Here is a 23,562-nt window from a genome sequence, read left to right as displayed (position 1 = left end):
CCCACACTAGGCAGTGCTTCATAGAGAAACACCACACGCGGACAGCACGCGTGGGTTGCATACTGACACACAGGTTAGTGAAATGTTTAACTAGCCACAGGTATTCTCACACAATATAGTACGACTATCAATACTCTGGTACAATAAGCACACGCTGCCTAACTTTACCTTTAAGCAACATAGTCACCAAAAAGGCTTAATCAGCAATTCTAGTACGCAGTTGATTAGTCCCATTAATTGTTTGAATTATAGAGCAATATCATTATCTGTGCAAATATTGTATTTTTACTGTCTACAATCATGTATGCTTACTTGTTTGTTTTTTCTCCTTTCTCCAATCTCACTTTTTTGTTAAATATTTGTTTGTCCTTGTGGGCGCCCTGTTTGTTTATTATGATTGTTTTGTTTATTATGATTGTTTTGGTTATTAATTCTTGAATATCTGGTTGCTACACATGACGTACGGAACAATTATTAATTTAAACATTGTAAACCTTCTAAATCCACCTATAATGCATTATTATGTGTGTAGTACTAACCTGGCTCTGACGAAGGATATACATCCGAAATGCATTAGCCAGATGGGTTTTCTGTTTTGCCTCAACTGAGATAATTAGCTTCTTTGGTGAAGTTTAACCAATTAAGCACAATTTTTTATGAGCTTTATTAACACAGCAATTGAAAAATTAAAAAATATACATATCTGTGAATTATGATTGAAGTTGGATTTTATTAACTGAACAACGATCACAAAAGAAATTGATTAACCCTTAGTGGGAATCAAGGGTGTGCGGCCCACACCGAAGGCACTGTTGCCTCTGTCTCTTTTTCTCCATGTTCATTTTCTGTGCCCAACACGGTGGCACATGATAGTGGGCTGCACCCCATTAACATATTTATTTACAAAATAACATTCCATTGGAAACGAAATACACTATCAAGAAAGTAAGCTGTGCACTCTCGCCCCTCTCTCTTATCAATATTTTCACTTCCGTGTAACTATTTGAGAGGAAGCACGCGATTATGTCCTATGAAGAAATTGAAAAACTAACAGACACGAGAGCTACAACTCTAGGTTTCTCAACAGAAGAGGCAAACGCAATCCTAGGCCTAATTAAGGAAACCAGCAGCACACTAAAGGATGCAGATCCTAACAGAAGGATAAAACAACTTGAATACACCATTCGAAAAACAATTAACCGAAAATTGCACGCAGTGACATTAGGCCGTTATTACAAGGCACAAAGGATCCCTAGAGGTTTACGAATTGGACTTAAACCGACTTTGTGCAAAGAAAGCAAGGAATTTGTACACAAATGGGAGCAGATTCTTAATAAATGCTCTTTGGACTTAATTCTACTCACGATCAAAGAGCTCTCTATGAACATACAGAATCTAGAAAAAGAGATACAGATTTTATCTGTTGAAATCACAGATCTTACAAGCAAAGATTCATTGGATGAGATATTAGCAGATATCAACACAAGATTAGAGGGATATAAAACTGATTTGGAAGCAAGAAAAATAAGGAAGTTTAGGCGTGACACGTTTGACTATTTGAGAGACGAAGTTTATACGTGGGCGGACAGATTTCAAAATCAACCTCAGAGGCCACACAATCCCAACCGGAACTCAGAAAACAGCAGTTCAGACACAGATTCTAACAGAGACGAACAGACTGCACAACCTCAACAACAAAGAGCGGAAGGAGACAGTGGTCACAACAGAGCTACCCCGAGTACCAGCGCATCAACATCACGACAAACGTCTTTTTTAGACAACCGAGAAGGAAGAAACGAACGAGGAGGGGCAAGAGGAAGGGGCACCGGAGTCCAAACAAGATTCCAAGCACGAGCAACCTAGTGGTCAACATCTCAAACAGAATACTAACTAAACAGGAAGAAGAGGTGTTACAGAAAGGTTTGAAATTTGTACCGACTTATAATACCAATTTATTCAACACTAAGGTAGAGCTTCATAAATTGACTAGAAAGCTCAAACTCAAAGTTTTCTTTGCGGAATTGGAAAATACTAATTCTTCACCAGAACCATCAGAATTAGTAGAATTCAAACCAAAAAGTACCTTCTCTCCTCCAATTAATGTACCAGCAATCGACATTTTTGAAAAAATGGTTATAACAGATCTTAAAAAGATCAAATATGGAATGACAAAGAACAGAAACCTCAGCAGAGGGGAAATGTCAATTGTTCAGAACCTATACTCTGATGAAAAAATAACTATTAGACCAGCAGATAAAGGGGGTGCATTGGTATTATTAAACACCTCAGATTACGAAAATGAATGCAAAAGACAACTGGACAATCATAATGTTTATGCCAAAATAGATCACGACCCGACTATGGGAATATTAAAAGATCTAGATGAACTTCTTACAAAAGCAGAAGAAAGAGAGATGATAACACATAAGACAAAGGCCTTTCTATTGAACTTAAAACCAAACATTCCTCATTTTTACTTGCTGCCTAAAATCCATAAAAGTCTTAATAATCCACCTGGAAGACCGATAGTAGCAGCCACAGGAGGGATTTTACAACCACTAGGAACATATATAGACTATTTTTTGAACCCTTTAATACAGAAGACATCCACGTATGTGAAAGACAGTACACACTTTCTGAACATCATAGAGGGAGTCCAACTTACAGAGAACGACATACTTTTCACCATAGATGTGGTTAACCTCTACACAAGCATTCCACATGACTTGGGACAGGAAGCGGTAGAGTGGCTCCTGTTACAGGAGAACGATATAGGAGCAGTGAAAGAATTCATTTTATCACTACTCTCTTTTATCGCAATGAATTCATATTTTGAATATAAGAATGAATTTTACATCCAAACTTCCGGAACAGCCATGGGAGCAACAATGGCACCAGCTTACGCTAATGCGTTTATGTACCAATTCGAGACGACCCATATCTTGCAAAAACCCGAATGGCAGAACAAATTGAAAACATGGGTGCGTTATATAGATGATATATTCGGTATCTGGCAAGGCACAAGAGAAGAACTTAATGAGTTTATAAGTTATATCAACAATATAGACCCGCGTATTCAGTTCACCTCAGAAATTGGCAATCCAGGAATCCATTATCTGGATATCCTGGTGAACGTAAACAACCAACAAATCACTACCTCTTTGTTTACAAAACCTACAGATAGGAACAATCTATTACACCGTATGAGTTTCCATCCACAAAACACTCTGAAGAATTTACCTTATGGACAAATGTTGCGATTAAAAAGAATTATCAGTGATAACAGAGAGTACGAACAAGAACTTGAAAAACTAAGCAAAAAACTTAAAGATAGGGGATACCCGAATGAAGATCTACAGACAGCAAAAGAAAAGGTACAAAAAATAACAAGAACCAGCACTCTAGCACCAAAGGACAAAAAGCAATCCCCATCACTTGTATATGTGTCTAAATATTCATCCCAAAGTATGCAGATCAAAAGATGTATAAATAAACATTGGACAATACTTAAAAATGACAAAAGAACTAAGAATCTCTTCTTAGAGACCCCAACGTTTGCTTATCAAAGATCCAGCAACCTTAGGGATTATCTAGTTAACACAAGAGATACCAGAACCAAAAGGATCAAACCAAAAAAGACTGGAACATTTCCATGTTTAAATTGCAGTAATTGCAATAACATTATCAAAGGAGGACTGGTTCCACATCCATACACGGGAGAAAAGATCATGATAAAAAGCTATGGCACCTGCAATACCGAAAACTGCATTTACTGCATACGTTGCCCATGTGGACTTTACTATGTAGGTGAAACAGGGCGTAAACTGAGAATTCGGATGAATGAACATAAATCATGTATACGCAATAAGAACATCAATTCAGCCGTAGCAAGACACTTTAATGCAAAGCAACATAACATCTCTCAAGTCAAGTTCCAAATTTTGGAAACCCTGGAAATGACAAGCATATATGCTGATTTGAAAAAAAGAAGACAACAAAGAGAAGCCCATTGGATAGATCGTCTCAATTCCTTGGCACCACGAGGGCTCAACGAGGAATTTGATCTCAACTGCTTCTTGTAATGATGTCACTATTTGTTCACCGTGCAATATCAATAATGAACATGCTAAATTGTCTCATGCTCATGCAATAAGTATAAATCACTACCCGATTTGAAAACACTGTTGCTTTCTGCTATAACCATTTGTTGTAAACATTTATTATTTATTAGTTTGTATTTTCCTTTGTTGATGTGTACTAGACAGTATATCTTTACGCTATATAACCTTACATTAATGGCCAATTAGCCAATTAGCCATGAGGTACACGACGTTACTATCAGAACATACATGTGCTAGAGGTTCAACTTAAAATACACAGATATCATGAAGCTTTAATATCTTTACATGTGCAATTAATATCTTAACATTCACATCCCTTACATTTGCCATTTATATTTCACACTCTATGCCACTCATGTCCCAGTATTGCCTCTACCAATATGGCCGACTTGGTTATACACAAACGGCCATTTTGTTTACATAACGTTGCCCAGGGCAACGACACGAACCGCGAGCCTCAGACGCTGTTCGGAGTTGATCGAGCAAGACGTAGCTCAGAACGCTCCAGGTAAGCCATACCTTTGCACAAAGCGACGCGAAGTAAGATCGCGTATAGATCAATAGCAGCTAATTACTCGGAGGAGATAACACATTTTTTCTCCCCACACTAGGCAGTGCTTCATAGAGAAACACCACACGCGGACAGCACGCGTGGGTTGCATACTGACACACAGGTTAGTGAAATGTTTAACTAGCCACAGGTATTCTCACACAATATAGTACGACTATCAATACTCTGGTACAATAAGCACACGCTGCCTAACTTTACCTTTAAGCAACATAGTCACCAAAAAGGCTTAATCGGCAATTCTAGTACGCAGTTGATTAGTCCCATTAATTGTTTGAATTATAGAGCAATATCATTATCTGTGCAAATATTGTATTTTTACTGTCTACAATCATGTATGCTTACTTGTTTGTTTTTTCTCCTTTCTCCAATCTCACTTTTTTGTTAAATATTTGTTTGTCCTTGTGGGCGCCCTGTTTGTTTATTATGATTGTTTTGTTTATTATGATTGTTTTGGTTATTAATTCTTGAATATCTGGTTGCTACACATGACGTACGGAACAATTATTAATTTAAACATTGTAAACCTTCTAAATCCACCTATAATGCATTATTATGTGTGTAGTACTAACCTGGCTCTGACGAAGGATATACATCCGAAATGCATTAGCCAGATGGGTTTTCTGTTTTGCCTCAACTGAGATAATTAGCTTCTTTGGTGAAGTTTAACCAATTAAGCACAATTTTTTATGAGCTTTATTAACACAGCAATTGAAAAATTAAAAAATATACATATCTGTGAATTACGATTGAAGTTGGATTTTATTAACTGAACAACGATCACAAAAGAAATTGATTAACCCTTAGTGGGAATCAAGGGTGTGCGGCCCACATCACAGGAAGTGATGTCATTTGACCCCACCCCGAAGTGATATCGCGGGAAGTGATGGAACACAACCTTTCACCGGTTGACAAAACAGAAGTGGCATCACATAGCATTGTACACTACGAAAAATATGGTTACGATATCACTATAATGTGATGTACATTTCGTACAAGAATGGATCGCGATATGTATCATTAAGATCAGTGTGTATAGGCCCATATTACCAATTACTGTGAATGCAAGCAGACGTCCATGACCAAATGATAATGATGTGTTATAATATAGCACTTACGCTTAAGCGCTTTATATAGAAAAAATATACACCCAATATCATCCAACCTGTGTTTGTACTCCTTTATCGACCTCAGAAGGATGAAAGGCTGAGTTGAGGCGTTTAAGAACAGACTAAATCAGTCACTCACCCCCTGAAATGTGTCTGAAATAAACCTTTAAGTAGTCTAGCAATTATTGTATGCAATTCCAGAAAGACAAATTATTTGGTATTCCTATTCTTTCTTATTTAGGTTCAGTGCTGAAAGTGTTAGACTTGTGGCACCCATGTTCTTATTTTTCTTATTTTTTTAAGGGGCCTTAACAAGAAAGCCAGCCACTCCAGAAGTAAAGAGCCACATGGTGCTGGCCACAGCCCAGGAGCTTGTATTACAACAAAAAAGATATCTTTTTAATTTTTTTAATTTTTTTTAGAGGTCGCAAGGGAGACCATAGAGGTTGCAAGGGAGACCTCAGAAGTCGCAGTTGCGACCTCTGGTGACCCCTAAATGATGTCCCTGCATGACCGCTGCGCTTCTTGTCATGTAAGTCATACCACTGCCTTCCATCTCTCCAACATTTTCCTGCATAGCTTTACTTCCCTATGTCTCCTAATCTTCTCTTTCTTGTGATGGTTGTGAATTACCGCCGATTGCTCAACACTGCATCTGCCTCCCGGCACACGCCACGCACTATGCCTCGTTGTCTGACACACTGAATGAGGGAGTCACGTATCTGACTATGCAACTATCTGACACCCTCACCCTCACTCTACCCTGATATGGCTAACGCAGCCCTCCACCTAGCAGGGCGAGACTTCACCGGCATCCGTCTGTCCATCTTCACCGCTTTGCCATCCCTGCAGCTCGCTGTAATCCCAACCGTCAACCCTGCTTAATGGGTTCCTAACAGGCAGTGAATGGACTGGCTGACTGGCCGATACTTTTCAAACATCACAAACCCAACAGACCTTGCTCACGCCACTTTATATTCGTCTGTCTACTAGTATAGCACACCTACCTTGCCTACTACCCCATATCTCCCTGTCACCCTCAGGTGGTATTCTGCAATCATAGTGTCCCGCAACTACCGATTTTGACTTTATATTCTGCCTAGTGCTGCTGTTGCATCCTACCCAACTGGAACTACTGGTTTAATGCTTCAGTCAGCCTTTTGCTGCATTTGTACCTTACCTGCCTGTCTCTACCGATTTTGACTCTGCATTCAGCCCTGTGCTGCCTCTGTTTCTTTGACCAAACTGCAACTCATACCTACTTTGTCCCATTTACTTGTCTGTACCTACTTGTAACTGCATACTTGTAGTAGTCCCCTGCTCCATGTGTTGAGGCATTCCATTGCTGCATTTTACCTACTTATACCTGCATATTTGATGTAGCCCCCTGCACCATGAGTTCAGGCTTTGCAATGCTGCATTTTATCTATGTGTACCTGCATGTATGATGTAGCCCCTGCACCACGAGGTGAGGCTTTCCAATGCTGCATTTTCCTGCTTGTACCTGCATATTTGATGTAGCCCCTGCACCACGATGTGAGGGTTTCCAATGCTGCATTTTCCTGCTTGTACATGCATATTTGATGTAGCCCCCTGCATCATGAGGTGAGGCTTTCCAATGCTGCATTTTCCTGCTTGTACCTGCATATTTGATGTAGCCCCCTGCATCATGAGGTGAGGCTTTCCAATGCTGAATTTTCCTGCTTGTACCTGCATATTTGATGTAGCCCCCTGCACCATGAGGTGAGGCTTTCCAATGCTGCATTTTCCTGCTTGTACCTGCATATTTGATGTAGCCCCCTGCATCATGAGGTGAGGCTTTCCAATGCTGCATTTTCCTGCTTGTACCTGCATCTTTGATTTAGCCCCTTGCACCATGATATGAGGCTCCCATATTGTGCATCCACTCCAATGTTTTCTTATTTTGCCAGCCTTGCGCTGTGTTGTACCTATTAACTTCCACTTAATGTATCCTCCCCTCCCCCTGTACTTCCTGTTATAGCACTTGCATGATTCGAATGACTCAAGGCCTAGTACGACAGTTTCTGTTTTGCCCCTCTCCTGCCACACTCCTTTGGTCTTAATGCGCCTTGATACATCATTTGCTGTATAGGCGCATTGTAAATACCCAATAAATGAAGTCAATAAATAGTATCCTCGAATCCCAACCTGTTCTGTCACAGTTCATCGTGCGCCATCTGTTCCCTATGTTGAAAGAGCCAGTAAGCTGATAAATGCACTGGTACTCGGACCAAGCATCTTCACTCCCACGCAATCGGCCCTCAAGGGCCTGGGGTCCCACCGTCCAACTCAATGGGCCTCATTACACGGAAGGCGGTAATGGTTAACGGCCACTGTTAATGGTAACGGTGACCGTTAACCATTACCGCCTTACTACGAGGTCCCTTAGCGGGTTGGTGCTTTAACGCCTGCTTTTTGCAGGCGTTAAAAACCAACCCGCTAAGGGACCTCGGAGCTAATTACGGCACCGCAAAATTGCGGTGCCGTAATTAGCGCCTTTCCCATTCCCATAGAGCCCTATGGGGCAGAAATGGGAATGGGGAAGGGCAATGGCGGAAGGGGGATTTACCGCCCCACCAACCTTGGAATGGGGCGGTAAATCCCCTTTCCGCCAAGGCGGTGCCGGTATTTTACCAGCATGAGCCATGGCGCTAATAGCGCCATGGCTCACCGCTAACCCTGCGTGCTGCTTTCCACACCTCCAATCAGTGTCGAGTCCTGACTGGACACATAGGGCCTCATTACAAGTGCAGCAGTAAGGGGTTAACGGCACCGGTAAGGATGCCGGTGCCGTTAACCCGTTACCCCCGCATTCCGAGGTCCCTTAGCGGGTCCCACTAACGACAGCTGGTTTTACCAGCCGCCCTTAGCGGGAGCCGCTAAGGGACCAGGGAGCTAATAACGGGGCTGCTATTTGCGGGCCCGTTATTAGCTCTTTCCCCATTCCCATTGAGCCCTATGGGGGCTCGAATGGGAATGGGGAATGGTTTTCAGAATGGGGACTTACCGGGTCCTCCAAGGTTGGAATGACCCGGTAAGTCCACATTCTGGGAACCCGGGCCCGGACATGAGTTTGGAGGCAGCCATGGCACTAATAGCGCCATGGCTGCCTCCAAACTCGTAATGACCCCCATAGTTAACTAATTTATCGGGCGAGGGTGAGTAGAGCTCATCCCTTACACGGCCATCGTGGTTGGTGCCCCTGGTGGTCTCCCTTCTCTACCTTTTTAAAAACCTTTTCAATAACTGTTGCTGAAGTCTGTGCTTAGCTGCCCCTGTCTTCAAACCCAGGGTGCCCCTTTATTCTATGGTCTGCTGCCCTTTGTTTTCCATTACAGGGGTGGCTCATTTGTCTTTGCATTACTTGTGTGCATTTTGTTTAGTTTAATTAAACATCCTGGTTTTTATATAACCTTTTTCGGACATTCTTTTACTTTTGTATTCTTGTACTATTGTTGTTTTGACTGCTAGTGCCCCATCTCACAACCCTCTTGATGTGTATAGCCGGTCCTCGGGCTGCGCTACCCAAAGAGGAAAAGGAAAAATACATGTCGCGACATGCCTGCTTTGCCTTTATGATTGGGGTCACTACTGTTTTAGTACTAGTGCGGGGCTGAGTAGCTGTTGTATTCATTTCTCATCCATGTGCTCCTGCACAGCAGTAATTTCATCACCCCCCAGGAGCACACTTAAAGCTCTTTATATAATTAGTCAACACTGATCTGCAGTATCTTCAATGCTGCACATTTGATGATGCAATACAATATGGAAAATATAGTCCCAGTGTCTATTTATTCATTACATTACACACTTTTTAATTTGTTAATTTGGGAATCAGCAGCAGGTCATGAAATGGGAAGGACAGGAGAGGTGCATGCACAGTACTATAGATTTGCACCACATAAACAAAAAGCCCTACTCCATGTACATGTTTGCTGCTCCACCATTCCACTCAAGCACAACAAGGAGTACCTTAGCGACATGATCCATAGGCCACTGGCAGGTGCCAGGTGTCCGTACCTAGAACCAGAACATAGTGATCCCGTCAATCAGTGCTGCCTTATTGGTGAGTTTATGGGCAGATGTCCGGTACCACTTAAGATAAGCCCAGACCATCCCAATGGTGGGTCTTGGGATTCAGGCCAGACTTTCTCCCAGTTAAGCCCTTGTTCTGCCATAACTGCAGCCACTTGAAGTGCTTGGGGTCAGTTTCCTGGATGCCCCGTATGTTGCAGGTGTCCCTGGGTGGTTATGGTGTCACGCATATGACAGGATGCATTGCATTCTAATGTTTTCTTTGAAAATGCCAGTGTGCTTTATCCCCTCAAAAAACATCACTGGCCCTGGCCACTTTTGTGAGATACTCCCAAGCATGTGTCTTCACCGGGCGCTTCGCACAAGATTTACTAGAGTAATGTCCCTTTCTCTTGAATGCCATCTACTTAAACCTTTTGAGGACAACAATAGTCTTGTCTGTAGAAAGGACATCTTCAAAGTGTTCGCTCGTCTCCAGCAAGGCCTTCGTGTGGACAACACACTTTTCGGTGATGCAGTCATTGATCATTGGGCAAATCCAGTTGACAAAGAGCAAGTTAGGTCATGTTTTAATGAAAATAACAGTCTGAACAGAATTGACCATCACTACTGTGTAAAATAAAGAGAACAAAACTTACTGAATGCATGTAAACATCCCAACATGTACTGTGCTAATAGCACAAAACTCACTGTTGGCTTTTTCTCTGGCAAAGACTACACATCCCAGCAGGCACTGTGATAAAAGCGCAAACCTCACAGCATGTGCATATCAGGCAGAGACTACAATGAAAAGCACGCACTATGCTAATATAAAACAAAACTCACTGTAGGATCATATATGATAGAGATGACATGTCCCAGCATGCACTGTATTTATAGAACAAAATTCACTCTAGGCGCATATCTGTCAGAGACTACATGTCCCAGCATGAACTGTGTTAACACCATAAAACTCACAGTAAGTGCATATCTGGCTTAATCTAAACATCCCAACATGCATTCATGTAAAGAGCACAAAACCCATTTAAGTGCGACAGGGAGATACAAATTTGGATGCATTGCTTTAATTACAGGATCTATGTCAATTTGATATTACGACCCTGACATTCTCTTATGCGGAGCTCTGGGGAGCCTTGGGGTCTCACCATAACAACAAGACAGTAATACCTGATTACCTCCACTTAGACCTATTTAAAAATGACCCGATCACTTGGGTGCCTTTTCTGGCAAAATAGTTTAATCAACTTAACAACAACATACATATCGTTCGAAATAGCTGGAGAGGGACTACTATATTTCTCATATTTAAGACGGGAGACTCTGTCCTGCTGTCCAACTATCATCCCATCTCGCTTTTGGATAGCCTGCTCAAGGTCTATTCCAAAGTTACCTTAAATAGACTGGAAAAATTGACGAGGGAGTAGAATTTAATCAATGACGCACAGGCTGGGTTCTGGAAAGGAATTTCAACTGTACATCAAGTGTTTAGAAGGGTCCTTCTCAAGGCAGAATAAATTGTAGAAAGTGGGAATGTTGTCCCAGGAATTCATGCATATAGCAGTGTCTCTCCCAGATCGGGTCTGTCGTAGTCCAAGGATGATGCCTGCGATCGTGTGGTGTGTCGGGTGTGGAGTGAGAGATCTCCCGAGATCCCTCACTCCACATCCGAGACCCCACAACTATTCTGCCTTGAGAAGGACCCTTCGGGGTTGAAACACGTGCCGGCTGACCACTTTAGACCTGTGTCTACACTACTGAAAATAAAGAATCACACTTGGAAGTACTGCACCTAGCGTGAGAATTCTTGTATACATAAGATTCAGCAAGCACCTAAAATTGCAAGGTAACCAGGACTGTCCACTTTAAACTAGTAACATAACTGATCTAATTGTGGCCAATTCAAGAGTTTTCAAAACCTATGCATGCAAAAGAGTGCTCCCCTATACTTATTTGACAAAGAAACTCTAATAGTTCCTGGGAAGGCTTCTTTAGGATCTACTCAGTCTGGATATCTCTGCCATCCTCTCTTCCTTCACCTCCAGACCCCCAGGCTTCTCCCGGAAAGTTGATCCCACTCCTGTGCCCTTCCAGGCCATCCCCCAGACCGACAACTTTCATTCTATCTGTGCTTCTCAGGTTTTCAACAAGCTTCTCGCGAGGTTAGTCATTTGTAGATGGCCCCAACATGACTCCCTCTTGGGCCTTCAATTTCCCAGGCTTCAAAACAGGACCCTACTAGACGATTGATTCATTCAGACATCTCAAATTATTCATCCTCAACCATGGCTTTCTCAGAATTCATAAGCAGTCCCTCCCAGACCATGGCTTTCTCAGGTATTTCCTCCCCCACCCCAACACTTCAATGGACATTCCACCCACACTTCTCAGAGTCCTTCTAAGGCAGTCAGTATTCTGTCACCCTCCTGCCAGGGTTCAGGTCCACTCTGTTTCCCAGGGATTGTTGGTAGCAAGCCATGAGGCATGGTTAATCAATTACCGTGGCATCAAGGAGTTGTGCCAGTGCATTCCTAGAAAAAATAACCTCTCCTGGGTATCCAGGTATCAGCTGCTCCCAAACATCTTTTTAGGGACTCTACCACTATTATGCAGATAGGAGTCTACCTCAGGCCTCCAGAATTCCACCTTCTCTCAGGCTGGTAGCACTTTTCTAATTTCCCCTTGTATCAAGGGAGTTATGTGTCACAGTTCTTCCTGCACTGAGATTCTCATACTTACTGACTTTCCATGAAATATGTTATGCACCTGGGATGGGGAAGGTTTCTGCACGGATACACACATCATTTTATTGATGTTGATAAAAGGATATTGGATCTAGAGGGACACCCAAGAAGGAGCTACACAAAAGCTGATTCTGAATGCACATGTTTACAATATGTGATGTATTCAAAAATGGACAACCAGCGTGTGGGAACCAGATAAGATGTGTAAATAGATATGATAAACTATTTTGTTGTGGTAGAAAGCCCCACATACATGATCGGGAGCGCTGACAACTCACCACAGGCCCATAATTTAGATTGCATCAAGTCTTGTTGCAATTGGAGTTCAACGTCTTCTCAAACTGGTCTCTTCACGCTTTGCAGTTGACGGTATGGTAGATTATCTGGAAGTGATTTAGGATGGAATCTATGGTGCAAACTTGAACTATTGTTATCAGTAGTTTTTAATAGAGTATACTGAGAAATGTTAGTTCTTGAATTATTAATGGAGATATCGAAGAAATGAATTGATGGACCACCAATGTTTAGAGAGAAGTTGACCTGATCATGGATGGAGTTTTGGTAATAGTAGAAGGAAAACCGTTCAGAAGATGTACTTTAAAAAGTATATATTGTTAATTTTTTATCGATGCCACCATGCTGGTTGATTATGACACTGAGAATCAATTAAGATATTTTTTTATTTGAGATGGTATATTCCCACAGTTGAGAAATGGATTTGTAGGTGGAATTGCTTATTAAAATTAAATAAATTGTAGTACAAAACAATATATAATAATTGAATGATTAATACAGGATGGCCCCAAACATTTGTAGATTTCAATAACAACCTCAACGACTGATTTGATATTATCTGATATATGACTGTGTAGAGACTCTTGAGATCAAAAGTAAATAGAAATCAATTAGGTTCAATGAGGTGTTTCAAAGAAAATGGATGAAGAATGTCAGGAGAGTCCCTCGTACACACGGGTGCAGCGATTGTATTATGGTTTGCTTTGGAAGCTCTTGTTTGAAGATTCATTTTAAATTTCTGGATAGTGAATTAAAATATCAGCATGACCTTTTTAAGGATGGTTGCAGCACCTTTCGTTTAAAAACCTCTTGGAAAGTTCTTCTGAAAGATTCTGCAATTTAATTCTAAGTTTTTAAAAATATGAAATTTCTAAATTGACATCACTAAAACGCTTTGAACTTTTCTGATTGTGTGATACCTACTGTATCAAGTAATATCGCTGGTTGTTTTATAGTTATCTTGCAGACACTTGGCTGGAGCTAGCTGCACATAGCGCTTCTTTTTTGTTTTCTAAAAGATTCTGATGATCTTTCATTGCCCTTTGCAGGTGTCCCTTTGTCACCCAAAACATACACATCTAGGAAGGGAAAGGAGTACCAGGATGCCATCACATTTAAATCATCCATTAAAGTGCTTCAGAAATGAAGATTACTTATTGAGTTGCATGCAGTGAGGTATGTGGGATAGTAAGCCCAGGCTCAAAATTGGCCTCCCCTTGGCAAATCCGCAGAATAAGACATTTGCCTCCTACTTACATGAATCTCTGTCATCGCAACCAACACTGCCTTAAGCCACACATACTTGCATGACATGCAGATCCACTGCATGTAGTAACAATATTCTAGGCACACCAGGCACACCCCCTGATATCTGCCCTAAAAGATGCACCCACCTACACCAATTCATCTAGTCTACAGCCTACTGAATCAGTGGTGGTGTTGCGACGATGTGTTGCCAAATCAATTATAAGCTATTTGAGGCCTTATCAATTGAATGTGATCTTCATCTTCACAAATTCCAATATCATACCATAACACGGCATGGTATAAAAGGTTACGTGTTACATATAACTTACGTAAAGGAGTTGGGCAGCAAAGAAACAATGCTCATTACCTATGACTCCCATAGGGCACATTTTGCTTTCTGCACCTGTCCCTATACCATGATTCGTCATGTGTTTTTGTTGCATCTCTTTAGACCTGCAGTGCTGGAAGAGCTCTCAAGCAGCCGAAACAGCGAAATTAATTAAAGGTCTGTATGACATTGAGGGTTGGGCTACAGTCCAACTATGAACAATCGTGCTTGAATCTTAAAGCGAAGATGCACTTGCGAGAAGGCAGAGCGGTGCTCCAGGCCATCTATTTCTGGCATCGATTCTAAAAATGTGCATGTCCCCATTGACTGTGAAGGCTATTGCTAGAAGCCTAGAATACCAACAGGAGAGTTGGGTGCCTAGAGCAAGGGAGAAGGGCATTTCTAGTGTGTATGTTTAGCAGTTCGTTATTTACCTACCCGGGGCTTTTCTAGAGTGAGAACATAGTCCCTGTAGGGTGCCAAAGTGTTTTATAAAACATTGGCTTACAGAGGCCTGATGCTCATTCTAGGTTTTCATTCAGGGGGTGCCATCCTGAGGGCGAGGCTGTCACCCTTCACCTAAACTGTTACAGCCTCACATGTTTTGGGACCTGGAATAAGCATTGTTTAGGACTGGGAGCCACCCTATTTCACAGCTAGGTGAAAGTTAGAGATTGGAAAAGTTGATGGTTGAGTCTGACCTGTCGATCTCATCTAGTCCAGCCTTTGCTTTGACATCTTAAAAGTGCAGATCTCACTGAATCTCACAGTCTGAAACATTGTTCAAACAGAAGTTTGTCTGCTCTGAACATAAAGCCAGAAAATTATTTGTACACCCCTCAAACCATGTCCCATCTTCCATAGGGAGACTTGAGATCATGTTTTCACTATCTCTCACCCCACCCAATGCCTAATCCGATCAGGCAAAAGAAGAATGTTTATGTCAGTAGTGCCTTTTCCATACCCCCTGACACGCATCATTACGAGGTCGGCGGTAATCTGCCGGTGCCACCAGTGGGTTGCCACTGACCTCGTTATGCTGTTCCGCCGCCTGATAACCCGGTTCCACCAGGACAATCCAGGTGGAGACGGGCCAGGATGTCAGGCGGCGGAAAGTGTAAGTCCCCATTCCTGTGGAGTCGCATAGGACTCCACAGGAATGGGGATACGGAAGCAGCAGTGAAAACCATGCTTCCGTGAAAACCATGCCTGCAGGGGCGGGTTCTCCCGCAGGTCAGATCTTCCTGGGAGCACTGGCCGCTGCAGGTATTCTCGTAGTCTGGCGGTCCGGAAAGGGTACCGGTACGTTGCTACCGGCACCCTTATTTCCAGACCGCCAGGCCTTTAATAAGGCAAATTGAATCATGCCTATTTATTTTTATTTTTATTTAATTTTATTTGTATTGCGCACCTGGCCCAGAGGCATCTGTGCGCATTTCTTAATAGTACATGGTTACATAAAACAAGCAATGCAAAATAGTACAGGGTGGCGAGAGCCACATTATGTACAGATACGTTTACAGGAATAAAAGAGTAAGGGCCTCATTACACGGAAGGCGGTAATCCAGGGTGCTATTAGCACCCTGGACCATGCCGGTAAATTACCGGCACCGCCTTGGCGGAAAGGGGATTTACCGCCCCATTCCAAGGTTGGAGGGGCGGTAAATCCCCCTTCCGCCATTGCCCTTCCCCATTCCCATTTCTGCCCCATAGGGCTCTATGGGAATGGGGAAGGCGCTAATTACGGCACCGCAATTTTGCGGTGCCGTAATTAGCTCCGAGGTCCCTTAGCGGGTTGGTTTTTAACGCCTGCAAGAAGCCTCGTAGTACGGCGGTAAGGGTTAACGGTCACCGTTGCCATTAACGGTGACCGTTAACCCTTACCGCCGTCCGTGTAATGAGGCCCTAAATGTGCACGTAATTACATACAAAACGTACATACAAAACAACCAAGATATGGGAAAGTTACAGAAGAGTGCGAGAGATAAATAGAAGGTAGGTGTGCCTACAGTGCACAAAATTCACAATACACAAAATTTACAGAGGATGCAGGTGTAGCACAATGACTTTACAAAGTGATGTGCGTCAGGAGCAGGTGAGGGCAAGGTCCTGTGCATAGAGCCAATTTTTCACCTTACTCTTGAATGAGTGGTAAGACGGTTCAGCTCTAAGTGGGTTTGGATGTGTATTCCACAATTTGGCTGCGAGGACCGGGAAGCTAGACCCGCCAGCTTTTTGCAATTTGAATCTGGGCGTGGATAAGGTGTGGGCTTGTGCTGATCTCAATGGTCGGGATGAGGAGTGGGGGATGAAACGGTAGGCTAGGTAAGCGGGTGCCAGGTTGGATTGGCACTTATGGGTGAGTGCAAGGGTTTTGAGAGCTATTCTGTGATCAACAGAGAGACAGTGTAAGCTACGCCTAGTGTCTGAGATGTGGAGTTTCCTAGGAATGGTAAGGGCAGCTCTAATAGTGTTGTTCTGTATTACCTGCAGTTTGTTAATGTTCCTTTGGCTAGTCCCTAAATAGAGGACGTTACAATAATCAATTTTGGCCATAATGAGCGTTCTGGCCAAAATAATGTAGTTGGCCGTAGTGAGGAAGGGTCTACATGCAGTAATAAGTTTGCATGTATAGGCTGAAGCCGAGACTACAGCGTTAGTTTGTCTCGTTAGGGATGAGGTTGAATCAAGATAGATACCTAACGTTTTTGTATCTTTGGATACGTTGATAATATTGCCGTCAATGACAAAAGATTTGAAGGCTGGCTTCAGTTTCTTAAGTCTATAATGGGAGCCTAAGATGAGTAACTCAGTCATAACTCAGTTTTTTTGTCATTTTAGGGAAGCCCATGATGCGCCATCCAGGACTGGATAACTGGGTAGACATCATTGAGGGCTTTCGAGTCGGTTTTGTGGTCACCAGTGATAGGGATGAGTATCTGGGTGTCATCCACGTAATTGGTGTAGATGACACCCAGACAGTCAAGGATATCAAAGAGTGGCTTTGCAAAGACATTATAAAGTGTGGGTGAGATACAAGACCCTTGTGGGACTCTACACAGGACTGGAGATGGTTTGGCCGATGCAGTTGGAGAAAAGACCCGCATAGATCTGTTTGCCAAAAAGGATCTGATCTAGGAGGTGACTTCATCTGAGAAGTGGGCTGTATTTTTGAGGTGGTGGCATAAGATTTGGTGGTTGACAAGATCAAAAGCTGTCGATAAGTCTAGCAGGAGTAGGAGGGCCATTTTTCCATTGTCGTTTATGTCTTCTATTTGTGACTTTAGGTCCATGAAGGCAGTTTCAGTTCCATGCCTCAGTCGGAATCCAGATTGTCGTAGGCCAAGGAGCTTATTGTTTTCTAAGTATTCCTGAATTTGTAGGCATGCAGCGTGGTCCAAGATTTTCAATAAGAAAGGTACCGTGGTAATGGGTCTGTAATTGAATGGGTTGCTTGGATCTGAGGTGGGGGTTTTTTATTAGCGGGATGACCTAAGCGTCCTTGAGGTTATCAGGAACTGTGCCAGATTTGAAAGAGTCATTTATTAAGGTAGTAATGAATGGTGCAAGATCATGGGCAGCTTCCTTGATGACAGGTGTGGGGCAGGAGTAGCCTTGGCAGCTTGATGGTTTTAGCTTTTTGATAATGTTTTCCACGTCAGCAATAGTCATTGGTGATAATTTATTAAGGTGGGGGTTGGGTAGTGAGTCTGATGTGAGACTGCATTTTTTGGTGTTAATTTTTACTTTGGAGTGTGGATACTTTATCCAAGAGTGCTTTTTGGATGTTGGTGCACCAGACAGTGTTAGTGTTGCAATTGTCAAGTGGAGCTATGGGAGATTCAAGTTCTTTTATGATCTTGAAAAGCTCTTTGGTGTTAGATTCAGCCTGGAGGATGTGCTTATTGTACGTAACCTTTTTTGAAGTGAATATTGCTTCTTTGTAGTTGGAAGAGGCTAGGATTAGTGAACTTTTGTTGGATTCTGTAGGGAGGCTTTTCCAACAGGCCTCCACATTTCTTTTTGCTTTGCATAAATCTCTCTGGTGTGAACCACGAATTGAGATGAGCGCAGGGTTTGGGTTTCTGTAGTTTCAATGGGGCTATGATGTTTAGCGCTTTTTGGATAGTTTGGTTGTAAGTACAGTGGGGTCAGAGCAGGATGTCGATATTTTGTTCAGGATGGGAAGGATGAAAGGGAGTAGATTTTCTTTTGTAATGTCCTTCTTATTTCTGGTGCTGACAGCTGGGGCCATATATTGTTTAGGACTTTGGTGGCAAGATTTGATTGAGAAGGTAATTTTATGATGATCTGACCACAGGCAGGGTGTGATTGATACAGAATTGATACTGCAATTCAGATCTGAGAGCCAGTCAATGGTTCTGTCTTTGTTATGCATGGGTACGTGGATATCGTGAGTGAATCCTAGGTCTGTTAGGGTATTGGCAAGATCAAGGGCTTTGCAATCGTTAGGGTCTTGGAATCCCAGATTGAGGTCCCTGAATAGTATAATTTGGGATTTAGGTTTAGTATTGTCTGCAAGAATGGATGTAATATCATCGGTAAAGGTAGCAATAGGACCTGGTGGCCACTATATAAGATGTAAGGTAGCAGTTTGATTGGGTGATAAAGGCAGTTTGACTGATAATAGTTCAGCCGACGGCAACTGCTGATTAAGGATGGGTCTGAGTTCAAGGGATCTTTTGAAGATGAAGGCTACGCCTCCACCTTTAGCATGGTTGGAATTCCTGTCACATCTAATGATGGCGTAATTGTCAGGGATGACCAGAGACAGAGAGGGTCCCACTGCATTATGAAGCCACGTTTCGGTGATAGCTAAAAAGTCTAAGGGCCTCATTCCGAGTTTGGAGGCAGCCATGGTGCCTTCAAACCCGGGTCCGGTATGGCTGAATGGGGACTTACCGGGTCATTCTGACCTTGGAGGACCCGGTAAGTCCCCATTCAGTAAACCATTCCCCATTCCCATTTGAGCCCCCATCGGGCTCAATGGGAATGGGGAAGGCGCTAATTACTATTTGCGGGCCCGTTATTAATGCCCTGGCCCCTTAGCGGGACCCGCAAAGGACGTGTGGTCAGACCATACGTCATTTGCAGGTCCCGCTAAGGGACCTCGGAATAGGGCGGTAAGGGTTTACCGGCACCAACATCCTTACCGGTGCCGGTTAACCCTTAACGCCCAACTCGGGATGAGGCCCTTAGTCTTGGGTTACAATAAAATCAGCGATGTCAAGTGCATGAGCTAGGAGGGATCTAGCATTGACAAGGGCCCCTTTGATTATGCTTTCTTTTGTAGAGTTAGGGCTATCATGAGGGAGAATTGGGGAATCTATAAGGTTTGGCGCTGTGATATCAATGGAGTCAGTTATAGATGTGATGAGTCCCTGGGCCAGAACAGGTTTAGTAATGGTTTGGTGATGTGAATGTTGAAATGTATGGCAAAATCTCGAGCCTAGTCTGAAGTTCCTGAGGTGGAGAGCGCAGGGTTGATTAGGCTTGGGCTTGGTGGAAAAGTGTTCCAGCCATAGGGCAGGTGAGTTCAGGTAAGGTTTGGAGCAAAACATAATGCAGAAGAGTCAATGATATGAAGGTACCGGGTTGTGGTGTTAGGGGTTAGAGCAAGGTAACTTGAGTGGGACAAAGCTGAGTTAGGTGTGAAGGAAGGGCATGCAGCAGGATGATGTATTCTGGGTGTAAGCGATGTGTATTGGTTGATGGCAAGGAGCTTAATGCTCGAGTTAATGAGTGATAGGAATGGGGTACAAAGTGACAGGAGGAACCAATGCATTTTGAATAGTATTGTGGAAGTAGTAGGCTAGACCAGCTGTCACACCAGTGCACACTTTATTTCAGTGCACGAGTGCTTTTATTTTACTTCAGTGCTGGAGTGCTTTTATTTTACAAGAACTTTCCAGGTGCTGAAAGCCTTTATTCCAGAGGACATCCCCATGTGTTGACTCATCGGGCGTGGCTCCCTAGGCCAGGGCTTCAGGTGCTGACTCATCGGGTGTGGCAGGGCATGTCAGCAGGCAGGCCAGAGCTACTGGGTGTGGCCAGGAACAAGACTATATAAACCCACCGATCCCTCAAGCAACCGCTCTGCGTTACTTTGCACCTCTGTGCAACGTGATGCTCACCGCCGCCTGTACCAGCTACTTACCTCATGATCCTGCAACAACAGCATTCTTACCTGGACCCCGGCTCACATCTCACGGCAACGCTCCATGTTCTTGGCAGATCCCGAATCGACGCTGCAGCACCTGCGCTCTCTGTCCCACAAAGCCGAAGTTCTGAAACAAGAAAAGAAGACAAGGTGATAACTCCTGAAAACACCCAACCTTCGGTCGCGCACCCTAAGGCACCAATATAGGCTACTTACCAGCTGTCGGACCATTTCAGCCCTGCTCCTCTGTACAGCCGGCTCCGCTTCTTCTACTGCAGCTACTGCAGGCACTGCTACACCACCTGCAAGGGGAGAGAGCAGAGAAAATAGACATTACATACAAAGGACAGAGAACAAACTTTACAAATACAATTACAACAGTCGGAAGACAAGCAGGTAAGTGGAAATAAGGGAAACACTTACCTACAAGAGAAGTGGACTAGTCGCAGCTGGCATGGACTTCCACGACAAGGGACCAGTGAAGGAACTCGGTTCCCTTCAACAAGCACCCCTGCCAGAAGCAGCAGGATGGAGAACTCATCATCATCATTCAGCAGGTGAGCCTCAAGAATAGTGCAACCCCAGGGAAGCCACATTCAGGGAGAAGAGGTCTGGAGAAGGGGTCAGGGACCACTGGTTGCATACTCATATGACCCCCCCTTATATTCATGCAGGAACTGCACTGCTCATCATTGCAGTTCCCCACACAGACGCAGAGGGAGGAACAGACAAGAGGAGCTTCATCCCTGGGAGGACTGCGACCATGCCCCAATGCCTTCCACAGAGACCAGGTGGGCGTAACACCGGCATACAGTTTTTACAAGCTGATTGGAGTGACGGGAGGAGCAGGAGGTAGTATATAGCACACCTATGTAAGTAGCAGCAATTGGTATGTGGTACCATATGGCTAGTAGGAAAGGTATCATATGTTGCATCAAGGCTAATGGCAGTCAGTGGTACGTAATGCCCTAAGGCCAGTGGCTACACTGGAACCAATGCTAAAGGGTGCTGAATGTACAATCAAGTCAGTGACAGCAGGTAACACATTCGACACAAAGGCTAAAGCAACCAATCTCTTATAGTGTGACCAGATCAATAGGTATAGGTAGCATGTATTTCATTAAGGCTAGAGGCAATAGGAGGCATATAGTACAACCAAATCCATGGCAACAAGTAATCGATAATATGCTAAGTAGCTAGCCTATAATAATACAGCCAGATCAGTGGCACTAGGCAACATGTAGAGTTCTAGGTTCAAGGTAGTAAGTCTAGTAGGATACATCCAGGTCAGTTGCAAGGGTATTATATAATGTAGTAAGTGGTGGGTTACATGTGATATACCAAAGGCACAGGACAGCAGTTAGCATATAGTAATAGAGCCAGGTCGGTGGCCCTCGGTAGTATGTACTATCTTATGTTTAAATACTACAGATAGCTTATCAACCAACTATGTTAGTGGCAACAAGTGGCATGAATACAACCAGGTTAATGTCCGCGGGTGGCATAAGCATTATTGTCAATGGATAGTGGCTGATGCTCCAATGAGATGAAATGCTGGGATTCAACGTGTTTCATTGAGTATGACGATATGCTATCAAAATTGTCAATGTCCTTCTGATTATATCTACGATGGCGAAGGTGTGAATGATCACACAGGATATGAGCTCAATGGCTTCGCAGGTACGTTATCGCTTCAATCAGTGTTCTGTGTTAGTTCCCTCGGTGAGTGTGGACACAACAGGCAATAGAGCTGCAGAATGTGTCAATACAAAACTCGTGAAACTTACATGCCCAAATGCTGTTACTAGACCATATCGACGGTGAAGGGTAGTTAGAGGGAATGAAGGTGGGGTTGCTGCAGCATGTAGTTTGCCTGTAACGCCCTGTGGCGAACAGGGGCAAACAGGGCCTTATTCTGGCCTTGCTCAGGCCGCCGGCTCCTTCTGCCTGCCGGCGGATATTGTGGCAATATATTCAAAAGCAAGTTGCCTATCAACGAGGAAGCCGAGCCCTGTTCTGGTGCCACATCGCGCCCGCCATTTTGGATCAGGGAAACGAAAGAAATGCAGCAGAGATGAGCAATCTGCTCGATACACGGCAAGTAAGGAGGAATCCGATGCAGGTAAGTAGATAAGATTCTACAGAGGTTGTGCAAGCCTTACCAGGGAGGGTTGCTGGAATTGATCCTCTGGTGATCCTCTGCTATATTGTGTGTTTGCCAAATATTCCACAGCAGGCTTGAGAGTTCTCAGAAGTAAAAGGCCCTACGACACTGCCCATGACCAAGCTCCAATTCGTGATTTCCAGCAGCCTCAAACCCTCCCATCCTCCTACAACTATCCTCTCACACCCCTAAACACACTCACTTCCACAAACGTTCGAACACTGAAGCACAAATTGATGGACTTTGAAACAGGCTTGATCATGTGATTAAAAGCACACTGTAAATATCAGAGACGATTGCCCGTGTGACACAGAAATCATGTCTATGGTCTTGTACTATGATAGTTTCTGTGGCTTCCATCCCACTGAGCACAGTACACCTCAAACTACCTAGCTGAGATCCGTGGAGTTGATCAGGCAGCTTAAAGTTCATTCACATCATTCAAGTAAGATCACACTTGTCATATCATTGAGGATAAGCCACACAAATGCACTGGACCACAGACTCATTATACAGACTTTATGCAGGAATGCAAATATTTCCTTTATTAGATCTGCTCACAAAGATGTGGCTGAAAAATCTTAATGCACTCTTTCCAAAGTCACCAACTCGAGCAGACAAGACGTGCTGCACACAATGGGTGGTATGCAGGGACATCCCCATCAATAGAACACGCCCCGCCTTCGCCACGACGAACACTCACTTGCTTGGGGCCAACATACCGGCCAGCCTCGTACAATCGCCTTCACAAC

This window comes from Ambystoma mexicanum, chromosome 2q (genome assembly GCF_040938575.1).
Source record: "Ambystoma mexicanum isolate Mex_15411 chromosome 2q, UKY_AmexF1_1, whole genome shotgun sequence".
NCBI lineage: Eukaryota > Metazoa > Chordata > Amphibia > Caudata > Ambystomatidae > Ambystoma > Ambystoma mexicanum.
The sequence above is the reverse complement of the archived record's forward strand: the minus strand, read 5'-3'. Positions refer to the sequence as shown.